The 15,891-nt window shown below is 36.3% G+C and overlaps 1 long non-coding RNA gene across 6 annotated transcripts in view; it reads right to left on the bottom strand.

Moving 5' to 3' along the window:
• Window positions 1–878: 878 nt before the first annotated feature.
• The window catches only part of LOC113530068 (uncharacterized), a 19,530-nt gene continuing 4,517 nt past the window's right edge, over window positions 879–15,891 (bottom strand). For 3 of the 6 annotated variants that reach the window (XR_008302272.1, XR_008302274.1, XR_008302271.1), the window contains 3 exons: window positions 12,871–12,963; window positions 10,403–10,484; window positions 879–4,985 (listed from right to left, as the gene is read on the bottom strand). This is a non-coding gene — a long non-coding RNA (uncharacterized LOC113530068). The remainder of the gene's footprint in view (window positions 4,986–10,402; window positions 10,485–12,870; window positions 12,964–15,891) is intronic. The other 3 variants (XR_008302275.1, XR_008302276.1, XR_008302273.1) reach the window with 3 other exon arrangements.

The following is a 15,891-nucleotide window of genomic DNA, read 5'->3' as shown; positions in this document are numbered from 1 at the left end:
GAGAGGTATGTCCTTCACATTCATTCACGGGTGCTGTCTCGCCTATGACTCATAGGATGCACAAAAAAGGACAAACACACCGATTGAACCTTAACTACATATTCTTTGTCAGATTGAAAGTTATGATATGAAATATAACTATTTTTAAACATATATATTTTTTCTTAGCTATCATTTGTACAAATATACACCCATGATTATATAGATTGAAGCTTTTTTTTTTCAGGAATAGAGAGAGAGAGAAAAAACTACAACTACCAGACGCTCTTCTCCTGAAACCTCGCGAGAAAATCTGGTACCTGCGTTTTACAAACACGGAAGAGCTTGAGCCTGGGATTATGTAAACATGGCATAGATAGTAGCACGTTTGGGGGAAAAAAAGGTGCGTTATGTGACGTGAAAGCCACGCGAGGGTTTTACATACTCTAAAGAAACAAGCATTTTAAACGCTGCCAGAATTACAGCATGCATCTGCATTTCAGTCTCAGTCACCCTGGTTTATCAGGCACATTTAGGGTTGATTTCACACCACAGATTTTCTGTCTCCCATGCATTTATGTCCTGTCGCCATTCTCACTCGACTCTGAGCACGAGCTGACATTTAACGTCAATTTTAAACGTATACAAGTTTAGACTTTTATATTAATAAAGGAAACGTATTCCTTACATACTACTTAGTACAAAAATGCAATATTTTATTGTGCTAAATTACTTTGCTGTGCACATTTAATATTTTATTGCAATACCAGTTCACAGGGTTATTTTACCAGTGTGTTTGCATTGGTAGCCAGGTCAAATAGTTCACTAGGAAAATGTCTACATGATTCAAATACTTGCTTTAATACAGTGAGTCACAAATGAGTAACACAACCCAGCACTGTGCACAATTCAAAACAAGCTTTATTTATTTGAACTCAAACATGACAGCAAAACAAGAAATAAAGATATTAAATAATGACAAATGATACAATACCACTATGCCAAAATACATTAAAACCAAAACCTTAAAATATATAATACAGCATATATCTCTGGATCCAAATTTGTAATGCACGCACCCCAACAAACAGGACATTATCTCACAGACTACACGACTTGCACGACAGGAGTGTTAGAATTTCCTCTGCTTTGCACATGTAAGATACAAAGAACAGCAACACTGATACAGAAATTATTGCATTTTACAATTCCAGCGTTTGAACAGCGCAATTTTCAGCCTCATATTATGTAATAGATCAGTACATTGGCTATATTGCCTATACATTAATATATATGTATATATTAAGCAAAATATCCTCTCATATTGTCAGAGACACTGATACTACAGCTGAGGTTTGGATTACAGTGTGGATTATAGTGTGTGTTCAGACGTACAGACTTGGCTTTGTTCCAAAGATTGCCTCTTGCTTATTTTTTTGTTAAAGAAAGTCATTCTTATTCAGTATTTTACAGATACTCCACCCAAAGGGTACATGCACACACACACACACACACACACACACATACACACACATCCTCGCCCTGAGCTACTCTCACCCCACCTGCAGTATCGATGTATTCCCAGTTCTCACCTTTCTCCTGCTTTCTGACTCTTTTGTGCATTACCTCTGCAATTGTCTACGTGCCTCTCGATGAAATTCTTTTTTGGACACTATGCCTGAGGATGTAATTGATTTTAAGTCGTGCACATTGTTAGGACTACAACGTACAGTGTGTCTGTATCACACCTTAACATCACTACAGCCTGTAGTAAGCAATAAAACAATTATAGACAATTTACCTAACGTATAGTTTGACAAGAACGCACTGAAATATAATGTCTGTGTGCAGGTTTTTGTTATCAGCACCTTTGCAGTGGACAGCGACCTTCTCAACATTAACCCAGAAACGTGACTTGTGACTTCTTGTCTATCCTTTCAGACAAAAGTCCTCAAAATAGCCATGTATTCAGGTCTAACGAACCACTTTTGCATGGATTACATCTTATAAATTCTCTAGATTCAGTATTGCCATGACATTTAGTCTACAGCAACAAAGACTTATTTTTGTAAGCATCGTCCTACCACAGCCATTAACACCTTTGCACAGAAAACACTTATTGTCCTCTAGGATAACGTTTGAGACCCTGCATCCTACCACTCAATATTGTCCCTGCCACACTACTTACAGACGAACACACACACACACACACACACACACACACACACACACACACACACACACACACACACACAGAGTCGTGCTCTATAAGCCAAATTCAGAATGTCAATGTTTTACTTCATCCTCCAGAGCTTAGATCAGCATACGTCTTGGTCATTACCTTATTCTGCTTTTTTGTTTTTATTCCTATTATTTTTTTAAAATACCACACACATCATATGCATCAAGAAACGACGGGAAATGGCAATGTTCTCAATGTCTGCATGCTGCTCCAAACGCAAGCCCTATAGAGACAGAGACTTAAATACCTGACGGTGTCAAATTGGTCCTTAATTAACCAGCTGCCCTGGACGAGTATAGAACAGTCCTAAATGAATTTCAGTGCAGTTATCCAAATCCCTGTGCACGTGTTCATGACGGTCATCTGTACAAACAGATGAAAAAATGACAATTGCAAAGTCAAAAGATTGTTTGCTCTTTACAACTTGAAAAATATCACATTTGTGAATTATAACGTCTCATTTCATGAATAAAACAAATAAACAGAACAATAAATAGCCTGATTATCTGCTTATAATTTCACATTTCACATCAAAATATAAACATCACGTTCTACATACCAGGCTGTAATTGTTTAATACCTATAATTAGAAACAAATGTGTACATATTACATGTTGAGTATTTCTGTACAGTCATGCTTTCATAGCACTGCTGATTGTAGTGGCAAAATTATATATAGAGTCAGAGGCTCCTGATCCTGATAATGCTGGACGTACCTGCTTATATCCTCACTTTTAGCTTTCTGCAGATACACAACCACAGGATTTTGTTCAGCATGGTGCAAAGAAGATTTCTGATGCAAAGAAAACCAAACACATACAAAGGAATAATTAAACGTCGATAACAACACCAGCAAATAATAGACAATTATGTTATATTATTCCAGTGATTTTTTTTCCAGCAACAAACAAACACAGACATATATGCACACACACACACAAAGAGACAGATACATATGCATACACACACACATATAGAACATTGCACATCATCTTTAAGAACGCCCACAGGTTGCAATAATATATAAAATAATATTTCCTTCCATTTTACATTTAAAGATATTAACCGTACAAGCAATAATGATTAGCTCATATTTTCACATATTACAGCAAAACTTATACGTCTACAAAAATATATACGACACTACATTTTACACATAAAACTGCAGTTACATAATCAGAAAAATTCCTAAGAGTACTGTTTGTCTTTACCTGAACTTCTGTATGCAAGCACCTTACAGTCTCCTTATATTACAGTATACATACTGAGTCATGATAACCCGCATACACACTCAGAGAAGAATTCTGCATCTTCTCATGTAAATCACAAATACAGCAAACTTCACACACATTCAGGCCTATACACACACACACACACAGCACATGCGTCCATATATATTTATATAATAAATAATCACAATACATTATTTTGAACATGGGGACATCTTACACTTAGTTTACGAATAAAACATTAGCATTAAAATATTTTTAACAACTCAGTATTGATAAATATAAACACTGATTGCTTATAAGGGTCAACTTAAATGTACAGTCACATGGTCATACATATTTACGTTTCCTCTAACCTATGTAATGGAAATACACTGATCACTATGTTATGCCAGTGTCAGTGTTTATAAACACTGCAAATGACAAGCTGATGAAAACGCCTAAAATCACAAATCTGCTCTGGACAAGCAGAAAGACACCATGGTAAATGCACATATTTCTACATTATGAGAGTCAGTCTTATTCCAATACAAATAAAATATCAAGTAAAATACATTTAAAATGTATGTATATTTAAAATGTTTTAAATCCCACAGATCCTGAACACATTCAACTCCAAACTTTGTCGGTGATGCAACGGCCAATACAGACACCAAGAGAAACACACACACACACACACACACACACACACGTAATTGTTGGCACACTCGTGTGGTAACCTTACTATATGATCTTTTCCTTGTACACAGGGACTTATATTCTATGACCAAAACTAGCAGACAAACCCAGACACGGGCACATGCACATCGTCTCTTTTACAGGCACACTTCCACAGACACTTATACACACTATATATGGGTGCACACCTTCGTGCTCAAACGTATGCCTTAACATACTAAATCTCTCACACATGCAATAACAGTCACTTCTGGCATTCTCCATTTATTGAAATGGCTGCTCATGATGGCCACGTTGTCCTTCATCTACCATATAATCACACAGTCCAATTGCCCTAAAACCACACTTTTCTATTAATACACCCCTTAATACAAGTTTTAGCAGAGCCCTTTTAACAGTTTGTAGTACAACAGAACTTGCTGACATATTCAAATAATGGGCTTACAGTGTGTGTGAAACTGTCACCTTTCAACAGTTGTAAATATATGAGAAATAAGAAACAAAACCCTAAAAATAGCTTTAAGCAACTCTGCATGTATTTATTTAATCTTTCATTTTTTGTTATATGCTCTAGATTAAAACCTGGTAGGCCCTCTCTCCTAGTCTCTCTAAATTGACATGGCACCAAACATGATCAAATTTCCATAAAACGATAAAGACTACAATGTCCACCAATTACCAGTTAGAGATATCCAAGCATATCAGAGCTTTTAGAAGCAGAAGTTTAAATATCTGTTAAGACTCTGTCATCTTGTTCCTTGATTAAGCTGCAGAAATGGCCTCTTGACATATGGAACCGAGATAAACAGATTGCACGAGGCAGATCCATCTTCTTGTGGATTTTCTTAAATGACTTCCTGCAAAAACATGAACAGAACATATTAAAAAAAAATGACGTCTTGTCTTTCACTTTTCTTACCACTTCTTTTAAAACAAAGAATATTCATAATCATTTTTTTTTACTGACTTTTCATGCTAGGATGTTATTTTGAGTTTCAAGTCCTCAGAAAGTCCTGCGATAATTCTGAGATTTGTATATTTGTATTTTTAAAGCACTCATACAGCAGAACAGATAGACCTGGTACAGTAATATACAGTAATATAATGTAGCTTTGTACAGAGCTAGGAAGTTGTATAAACATGTAACTTGCATAAACTGTCCTGCAAATACCTAACCACATGACTGTTTAGGTGTTATCTAGGGCAAAAAAGGAAGGAAATAAAGAGGCATATGAATGTAATGTGCACGCTTTTTGATACTCATGGACAGACGGATGCAGACATGCACGTGCACATGCACATGCACATGCACATGCACTTACACAAACGTACAAAAAAAGAAACAGAACACAGAACTACAAAAAAAAAACCATCCCTTTCTGCTTAAATAGCAGGATTTTAACAGACTTTAGGATGACATTCATGTTATTGAAGCTTTAAAATGAAAGCAACAAAATACCAGTGTGGAAATGACATGAGCTCACAGCTGAGTGGCACACTGCATGACATAAAAAGAATAAAAAAGAAAATAGATACTGCAAATGTTTTTTTACAGTTGATATTTTCTATCTAGGCTATCAGGTATTGTGTGCCGGATTAAACCTAAACCTAAACTGTTAAATAGTATTTATTTGACTCAGATTGTAACAATTGTGTTTAAAAATCACTAAAACCATAGTTGTGACACAAAAACCCCAGACTGACAAACACTTTAGTGTAAAATATGCAATTTAAGCACTTAATTAACTGTTGAGCACTAAAAAACAAACGGTGCCAATGAAGGCACTATTCCTGGATCTAAACAGCCTCAGTGACACTCCTCCCTATTAGGAGGAGATAAATAATATGATTTATAATAATAAGAATCATAATGTATCTATATTGCCTCCTGATAAAATCCATGTGCAAGTTTTGGATTATGTTTTAAAGAACCTCAATCTAACACATGTATAAATGCAGCCTTTAAACTCTCTCTCTCTCTCTCTCTCTCTCTCTCTCTCTCTCTATATATATATATATATATATACACATATACACACACACACACAACAACAACAACAGCAACTATACATGCATAGGGATACGTGTGGGCAACTATGTCCTCCTGTCCTCCTTCTCTCCCACTCACACACACACACACACACACCAACAAGCAGTATGCATGAACACATGATTTTTTATAGTAATCACTAATATATACATTTGCATGTAACAGTAATGGTGATAATTTACTTCCCTGTATTAACAAGCACAAATAAATATTTGATGATTCATCTTCTATAGAATATATGTGTGCCATACATTAATGTGCACATATTTTTCTGTGTACATACATGAATCATTTTGCTTTAAAACAATTTTAGATTTTTTCTAATCAATAATATATAATTAACTTGCGGATATTTGGGTCAGTGAGTGTAGTCACGTCTTTACTGAGATAAAAACACACCTTCCACAGGTAATAGTTTTAAAACTAAAACCTTAAGCTTTATTTGAAGAGAGCTCTAATCTCAGATACATACTTAAACTTATATAATGGTACAGGATACTTCTCTAGATTGTACACATAGTTGTCTTGATAATAATTTAATAATTGTGCACACACCGAGACGACGTTGTGGTCAGAGACCTTAAATGCCACTTAAAATGCACTCTTGGCATAACGCTTTATCAGCACAACTACAATTGTATTTTAAAGGTTAAAACTTTTTCTTTAGGAAAATCTAAAGGTACTAGTAAATCCATATTTACCAGTGATACCTAAAATGGCAGGACTACAGCACGGTACCTGCTGTAATCATTATCCTCTCAAGCAAATACTCATCTGTCTGTCCTTGAAGTCACAGACACACCAATCAAAGTTTCTGTGCCTTAAATATAGATTTTCACTCATCTACAGACATACATGCTTTTTCCATGGTCATAGTTAAAATGTTAGGTCTAAGTTATACAAACAAACACACAAACACACTGACACACACAGATACACACACAAAAGGCAAGCTCTTTTTCAAACAAATGTACTAAAAAGCCCCAGAAATACAACTGATCCATTTGTACACATAAGAGAGTATAAATTTACAACACTAGTTTTTACTAAAAACACACTCTAATACACAGGCATGCATACGTAGGTCTCCATGCAGCACACATGCTCACTAAAATGGCTGCTCATGACGGTCGTTCTGGCTACATCTGTCTCAGTAACAACAGAGTCAGTCGACAGCAGAACCATCTCTATGCAGTATGATTCTGCCTCAAAACAATGTGAAGAATTTGCATCAAACTTCATTATATATATATTGTATATACCTAATATAGGCAGTTTTCTATGTAATTATTCTTATTGCACCCACCACCATTACTACGTTAACACCTCACAATACTCCATCTAATTTATTTCTAATTTATTTATTAGTTATTAGAAATGCACACCCCAACATATAACCTTATATTCAAACTGGACTTGCTTTATGTCTAAGACATGACAAAGCCATGCACAGTACATATATAAATATAAATATACTGCTACCAAAACACAGCTACCACACTTTTTAATCCTCCTGCTCAGACCTCTGTTTTCTATAGATCAACAGAACACTTCTGAACATTCTTTCAAACTTTCTATCAGTAAGACAAACAAGACAAAGTTTTCAAACTATCTATAATAATACATTTTTTAGCATAACAACTAATCAGCAACGCTATTTTCAGCAATGCAGCTATAATCTTTTTTCCTGAATTTTTTAAAAACACAAATATCTCCCTAATCTCTCAAATCTGCAAATGTGCTTAGCTGAAAATAAAAGTGTCAAACAACCTGGGTGCCGCAGTTTACAAGTCAGCCCATATGCTAACCCTGAATGAATCAGTAAGGAAAAGCCTTATAACCAAAACAGAGTCTACTGAATGTAATTTATTAATGGGCACATTAACTGAATTTGAATTAATAAAATTACTACACTTTGAATCAAGTTATTGACAGAAAGGCATTGGTTACTCTTATGACAGAACTATGGGGCCCCTTTTCTGTGTGTTTGTCTGGTGTCCTTTACATTCTCTATTCAAAGTGTTTTATCACCTATAGCCTTATTCTCTACGTTCAGAGTTATTTTACGAAGTGCTGTTAAATACATTTTAAGGCATACATTATATGTATATTTTGCTGACTGATAATAAAGGTCATGCTAAAGTGAGAGCTGTTGTCCTTTAAATGTGTTTAGTGTAGAGACTAGGATATTCTGACTTCTTTTATTAGGGTAGAATTTGCTTTATTAATTTTACTGAAGACTTTAAAGAAATAATGCTATTAGTAAAAGAATGGTGCACACAGACAGTGTGCACTCAGACATATACAAGACTATGAGAATTTGCAACTGAAACTAAAATATTTTTAGCATTTTAAGTACTATTTTATTATTTTGTCTGCAGGTTTGCTTTGAGGTAAATGGGTAGCAGATTATCTGTGTTGACTGATTCATCCTCTTTATTCTGAATCTCAGCACATATCGTCCATATCGTCCCTTCCTCTGTCTTGCTCTCTGTGCGCTCTGTAGAAACACGATAGGGTACTGCAACAGGATACTTGGCGCTCAGAAATGTCCTACAACTGACATGTGAAAATTAATACATATCTAAATAAATACATACCCAGTAATACATTTATATACACGTCTTACATCACACTACATGAGGCAGATAAGTGTTCTATAAATCCAAAAATGTAGCTTCGCTCTGCTTCATTAGTTTTACGTATTAAATTCAACACTGATTTAGAGTTTATGTGTATTTCATCATATTTACTGATACTTATTATATCATGCTCTTGGCACACTCAAATATAAACTACGACTGTATGTCTGCTTATGCAACACTATCATGACACTGTTTTTTTGTCCTGCAATCATAATACAATGTGTTAATTTTATTCACTCTTTATTTATTTAGAATGAATAGCTTACAAATATTAATAAAGAATGTATTTAAATCGGAGGTTTAAAAATTCTATGATAAACATGTTTTTAAAAAAGTTTCATGTACGTGAAAGCATATTATACACTTGAGTACGTAATATAACCTTTTGTATACTTTGGCATCTGTGGCATCTAGAATTCAAATCATTAGATATTAATTTGATCAATTCAATTTTATTCGTACAGTGCTTTTAATAATAGACCTTGCTACAAAGTGGCTTTACATCTGGATGAGAAATCCCTAATGAACAAGCCAGAGGTGGCAGTGGCAAGGAAAACTCCCTGAGACGACATGAGGAAGACACCTTGACAGGAGCCAGACTCAAAAAGAACTCATCTTCTTTTGGGGATGAATAGTGGGGTTTAAATAATTGCAGTGAACAGTCATTATTTCATTCAGTAATCTGTCCATTAGTAGAGAAGAATGTTACTGAGGGAAAAAATGCCCATAATTTATCATTAATGTAAATAATATGAAAATGTTATCCTTGCATTTATATGAATCTGTCCCATCAAAGTTTGATCTGAATGCCTCTTTTAGTTCACGCTTAAAGTCCTGTCCATGCGTGACTAATGATCCTATACACTGTTATCAAAACTATTCAACTAGATTACATGCAACTAGGTATAACGTATAACGTATGATATATATTTGTATTACATACAAATTCCACAGAAGCAATAAAATTAAAGTTGCTTGGGTGCACAGCCGCTCTTACACTAGTCATACAAAAGACTGAATAAGACGTAAAATTTGTTTTAAAACTGTATTGTGTACTTGCATTATCGTTATAAGCACATTTATTTTGAGCAGTCTCTAGAAAATGCACCAGATCCAGTCTCAGGACCCCCTCAAAAGTAGCAGAGGACGCTCTCTGTTTCCAAATTCACTGTGTTTCTGACTCATCCGTCGCACCTTCTCTGACTCATATGTTCAAACTTGTAAAGAACACTTTGACTTCCTCTAGTCGTGAGTATTAGCCTTCTTTTTAGTAATAGGGACTAGCCCACACACCGACAAAAAGGTAAAAGTATAAACATGAAATCGTTCCACTCTTTATAGTGCAAGCTGACGTCTTAGTCTATTTGTCCGGGGACAATTAATAAACTATCCATTGGCCCTGTCAGTGTATAAAATGTATATATGAATAATAAAAATTGATAAGAGATTTAATAGCAAAGCATATCAGTATAGGCTTTACCTTTTCTAATTAAAACACTGAATACCTCTTGCAAGCCACAGATAAATATGAAGTCAACATATTTGTAAGTAAGGATTGATATGTTGAAAGGTACTGTACCATTTACTGCTGATGAAAGCAGAAACTTGAATGTAGTGCCTCAGATGACTTTGTGAATCTTCAGACCTCCAGGTTTCACCATCTAGAAAAAGACATTGAAAAGAGATTTAAGTCAGAAACATTAGAAGAAAGACAAAATTAATGCATTTAGATAACAACATGTTTTACATTAAAGTAACCCTAAACAAAACTGTGCCAAAAAGATTTATTTGCTCTGGGGTTGAATAGGCTTAACACCTGCAATGCCAACTTTTTTCTTTTGTGACGTCCCCAGATCATGTGCATGCTTTTTTCTATTAATTAAAGGCTATTATGTTGTTCTCTAATAGATATTTGCTTGGTGAGGTTATGCTACGTTTTGCATGAAGAGGTTTGAACCATTTCACGATGAGAGCAGGCAGCATGGTTGCCGCCTCACAGCTCCAGTTCAGTTCTGAGTTCAGGTTCCTGTCGGTGCAGAGTTTCACTTGTTCTCCCTGTGTATGTGTGAGTTTCCTTCAGGTAATCCAGTTTCCTCCAACCTCCCAAAAACATGCACATAAGTGGAGTGGCTACACTAAATTACCCCTGGATGTGAATGAGTGTGTGAATGTGTGCATATTCCCCTACAATGGACTCATTTGGGGTGTACTTCTCACCCAGTGTTCCTGGGATAGGCTCTGGATCCACAGTGTCCCTGACCAGGATAAAGCAGTTATAACAGATGAATGAATGAATAATGGGAGCAGTGGAGAGCACTGAGTTCCTGTCTTGTACCTCAGAGAACTGGACCCTCACTGAGCTGTTTAGACGTCGAGAGAAGCAGAAAACTGAAAGATTTTTTTTTCACTGAAATGAGCTACAACAGCTTGAAACAATGTCTTCCTCAGAAGTGTGTTTAAATACATTAAAAACATATACATCGCTTCCCGAAAAATTCTTCCTATTACATTTTTCAGTTGAATTGATTTATGGAGTCACTTATTTTATGGATGTTAAAACAAGTTTTTGCAAAAATGAAAGACTTTACCAGCACAGTAAGAGACTCACTAATCCCCACCATGACAAGCTCCTTATGTCTCATATAGTTCAATAGTTCCAGTGTGGTGTAAGTTCCATATTAAAGGACTTGGTTTGTGGATGAACATCAAAAACTGTCCATGCAGCTGCAAGATTTTTTTCCACATATATGAAATATATATTCCATATACATTTCACATACACTACCAGTGAAACGTCTGGGCACACGTGATTGAATATGTATAATTTTTTGTCTTAAAGACATTATGGTAAACGTTTAGTGCCTGTGGACATGTATAAATTTATTTTTGGCAAAATTAAAACAAGTAGTTTTTAATTAAAATTAAATTGTTTCCCCAAGCAAGTTCATTTAGAACTTAGAACAGGCACTCAACAAGTGCTCAGCCTATTTGGGAACTTTAAGAAAAGCCTCCTGGGTGAAGGTACCTCATGAATCTGGTTTAGAAAATGCCAAGAGTGTGCAAGGCTTCATCAGGAATACTGAATCTATAAGAATTTAAAATATTAAATATTTTTTTCCTGATCACCCCATGTGTGTTTATAGTGTTAATGTCTTCATTATTGTTCTAAAATAAGAGACAATAATAAAAATGAAGAAACCCCTTCCATGGGAAGGTGTGTCTGAACATCTGACTGGTAGTGTATACCCTTTCTGAGGTACAGAAATACTCAGGATTGTTAAAAGATAATTGGGCCCTATATGTTAAAGCTAAATATTAAAATTGTGACAGGCATCTTTTGTAACATATCCTCACTCATGCTTCTCAAGTGAGGCCTTCAGCCAGGCCATCATGACGTGATAGTCGTCCGTCGCGCATGCATGCTTGTGTGAGTGTGTGTGAGTGTGTGTGAGTGTGTGTGTGTGTGTGTGTGTACATGCTCTTGTAATAGTATTTTTCATTAAATAGCATATTAAGTACAAAATGCACAAAAATAAATTGTATTTGAACAATCAAGGCTGAAATGCTGAAAGGTGAGAGGATGATTCTCACTGTCATTATGGTGTAAAAGTGCACATTATCTAATCGGCTGCTAAAAATATCATCATATTTAGCACTGTTCACCCAAATGACATATGTGTTTCAAACTCTGTTATATATATGATAAACCTCAGACAGTATGAATTACAAGGGCACTTAATATGTGGACCACACCCAGCTCTGATACTATCAGTGATAGACAATTCCCTGACTGGGCCACTTCATATGCATTCTATATGCCCCTTTTTTTATAAAAAAAAATGAAAGTGTCACAGACTGATCTAGCTAATTAACTTAACTTTAATCTTCCTACTGGACGCCATATCTATAGAGCATGTTCACATCACATTTGGCATTAACCAAATGAGATACAGAAATGTTACTTACAGAAGGAGCAATGGAATACAATGTATTCATGAGAAAGAAGAGAGAAAGCAATAGCTTGATTTTTAATAATAAAACACTTACAGAGGCCAAGGTGAACAATGGGCATGGGGCAGCACGGAAGAAGACGCTGAGGCATCTGTACGTCTAGATTCCTTCCAGAGGTTTTTCTAAACCCTACAAAAGAAACAAAACACACTTTAGCCTTGAGTGTGAATATAAAAAGGGCAAAGTCTGCAGTATTTAACTGGATGACCAAAATCTAGAGTGAACAGTACAGCCTACATCCCTCACCTCCCATCATCACATATATGACACATATAGGTATATATCATCACATATATGACACATATACATACACATCATCACAGATAGGTATACATCATCACATATATGACATCCTTATCTTTTTTCTTCGGTATAAATATAGAAAGCAGTGATAAAGTTCTGCGCTTCATCGAGTCACGGATAACGACTTTGCCTCTGTGGACACACACACACACACACACACACACACAGGTTACAATTTATTACAACTCACAATCATACAGCAGCAAATGAGTTTGTGTGCTGTACCCATTTGGACACACAGGGGTTGATACGTGCGCGCGCATGTCGGAGGATGCGCTCGGGGTCATTAACTCACATTTCAACTATATTCTTCCAAAAAATATGATATAAGTCTTTAATATTTGTTATTGCGCCTAATGAGATAATAAAAGTTTTTCTTTCTGTCTTTCTTTAAACAAAGCAGAGTGGATAATCTGTAATTAACTCACACGACACTCATACGCTAAGGTATAGTTTTTTTTTTTTTTTTTTTTTTTTTTTTTAAATAACAATGCATATATTTTTAGCTCCTTCTCTTCCTTTGTCAGGCTGGAAATTTGTATTTAAGAATTGCAAGCACAGACGAGAGACGACATGAAGAAGCGAGCGTGAGGAACATTGCATAGAACTTCTCTGCACCCTTACTACAAGATACAACTTATATGATGACAAGTAATAAGCAAACAGTTTGACCTAATACACACTAGACATGATCTCTGATGTGAGGGTTATGCTATGTTCACTTTAATTTAAAAAAAAGTGTTGCATCACTACACTCTGTCAGGTGTCACGTTTCAGGGAAAATGCTATTTCTATTAATAAACCAACAAAACGTGTTTGGAGCCCCTCGAGAGTGATGCGTCATGACACTACATGTTGTTTGGTCCAGGGAAGTTCATGATGTAGTGGAGTGTCTAAACGGCCGCGGTTCACCCAGGATTTAGGCCTATATACACCGTTTCCCCCCCTTTTTTTGTTGCTTACGTATGTATCTGATTGATGCTGTTTTCAGTTATGAGCCCATGCTGTTAACACTAAACACAATGTGGCCAGCTCAGAAGAGACAGAGCTGAATTTAATGATAACTCATCTTCTCATTTCTGGGAGCCATTTGGCTCTTATAGAATGTTGTGAATGTAACCATATTCATTTCTGTTCAAAATAAATGTTTTGACTGATCCAGTGCAGGCTCGATTAGTTAAGTTTGTTCGATTGCATTATGGAGAGCACTTGCCTTTACTAACTTTAGATGCCCTCGTGCGTTTTCATTGGCCAACTGTTCATATGCACAAAAGAATGCAAGCCAAGTCGTCTTATTCGAGGCCATCATATGCTAAATCCAGGGTTTGATTGCCAAAAAAGAAAGGAATATTGGTTGTTTACATTAATAGAGACAGAATTGAGTATAGTGTCTACAACCTACTCATGAGTGGTCATATAAGTTTAATGGAAATTGAGAGATGAAAAGGTTTCTTTTTCTTGTCTACATCAGAAGGCCTAACGTGATCATAATCGACAGCGAGATTATGGTCACGTAACAGCTAGACTTGCTTTAAATAACGCCAGTCTTCCATCTAGGTCACTAAATAATCCAAGTGTTTTCACTTAGGGGCCACTGTAAGGTTAAATCGTAGCCACAATTGAAGAGGTTCCCACGAGGAAAAAAATTATAGCCACAAGTTATGTAAGTTGTGGCGGCTCATTGGACATGCAGAGAGCACGTCTTTAGAGTCATTGTGACTCTGAGACACACACACACACGCATACACTCACACACACACACACACACACACACGCATACACTCACTCTCTCTCTCTCTCTATTCCTCTCTCTCACACACACACACACACACACACACACACACACACACACATACAAACTTGCTTCCTTAGCTCCAGACAGTTGTCAAAATCTTTATTAGCATGAGTGTAGGGTTACTCAGTGACGGGGAATGATTGTATGAACTGGAGATGATGGGGAGTCTGATTTCTGATTTCACAGGGGTGTTACAACTGCCGTGAGCCATATGTGTGTGTGAGTGTGTGTGTGTGTGTGTGTGAGAGAGAGAGAGAGACAGAGAAATGAATTACTGGAAGGGAGGAATCTTCTCGGGGCCCCTAGAATGACGTACAGACTCTCAGTGACGCCTGTACTTCCACACGTTGGTACCCTGTTATTTATATGCTGATCATTTAAAAGCTACTTATGGTACCATAAATCGGTGTGCCTCTATAATAGTAACTAAACGTGTGTAAATATTGTTGCAGAAGGGGTGGGGTCATTTAAACAGTTTTTCCCTTCAAGGTATCCAAACAAGATACCCAAGCCTACTCCACCCGCCCTCCACCCTCCAACCCCCGAATGGACCTCTGTGTTTTCCCACGTGCGAGCTGGAAACCCGTTGGTGGATCTGTGATGTTTGGGTGACTTTCTGCAATCGCATTCACGATAGAAAAGCGTTCTGGCAATTGAGACGCCAGATAGTCTTAACTCTGGAGTGGTGAAAAAGTTCGGCTTTCACATTGGAGCCGCAACACACAGCGGCAATGAAAAAAAAATCCTCAAATAAGGTACACAATAATAATAATAATAATAATAATAATAAAAATAATAATAATAATAATAGTGACTATAATCATATAATGTCCAAGGGGTCTGGGAAGCTTCTTCCGATGTAAATTCGCCGAATGCGTCTTCCGCAAATGCTTTTTGGGGTAAGGGCTTCCCAGCTAGATACATATGAACAGCAAGCCCAGACCGCAAAAAGATTCGCG

The sequence above is a fragment of the Pangasianodon hypophthalmus genome, chromosome 9, assembly GCF_027358585.1.
Source record: "Pangasianodon hypophthalmus isolate fPanHyp1 chromosome 9, fPanHyp1.pri, whole genome shotgun sequence".
Taxonomy (NCBI): domain Eukaryota; kingdom Metazoa; phylum Chordata; class Actinopteri; order Siluriformes; family Pangasiidae; genus Pangasianodon; species Pangasianodon hypophthalmus.
This window is presented reverse-complemented; position numbering and strand designations above follow the sequence as displayed.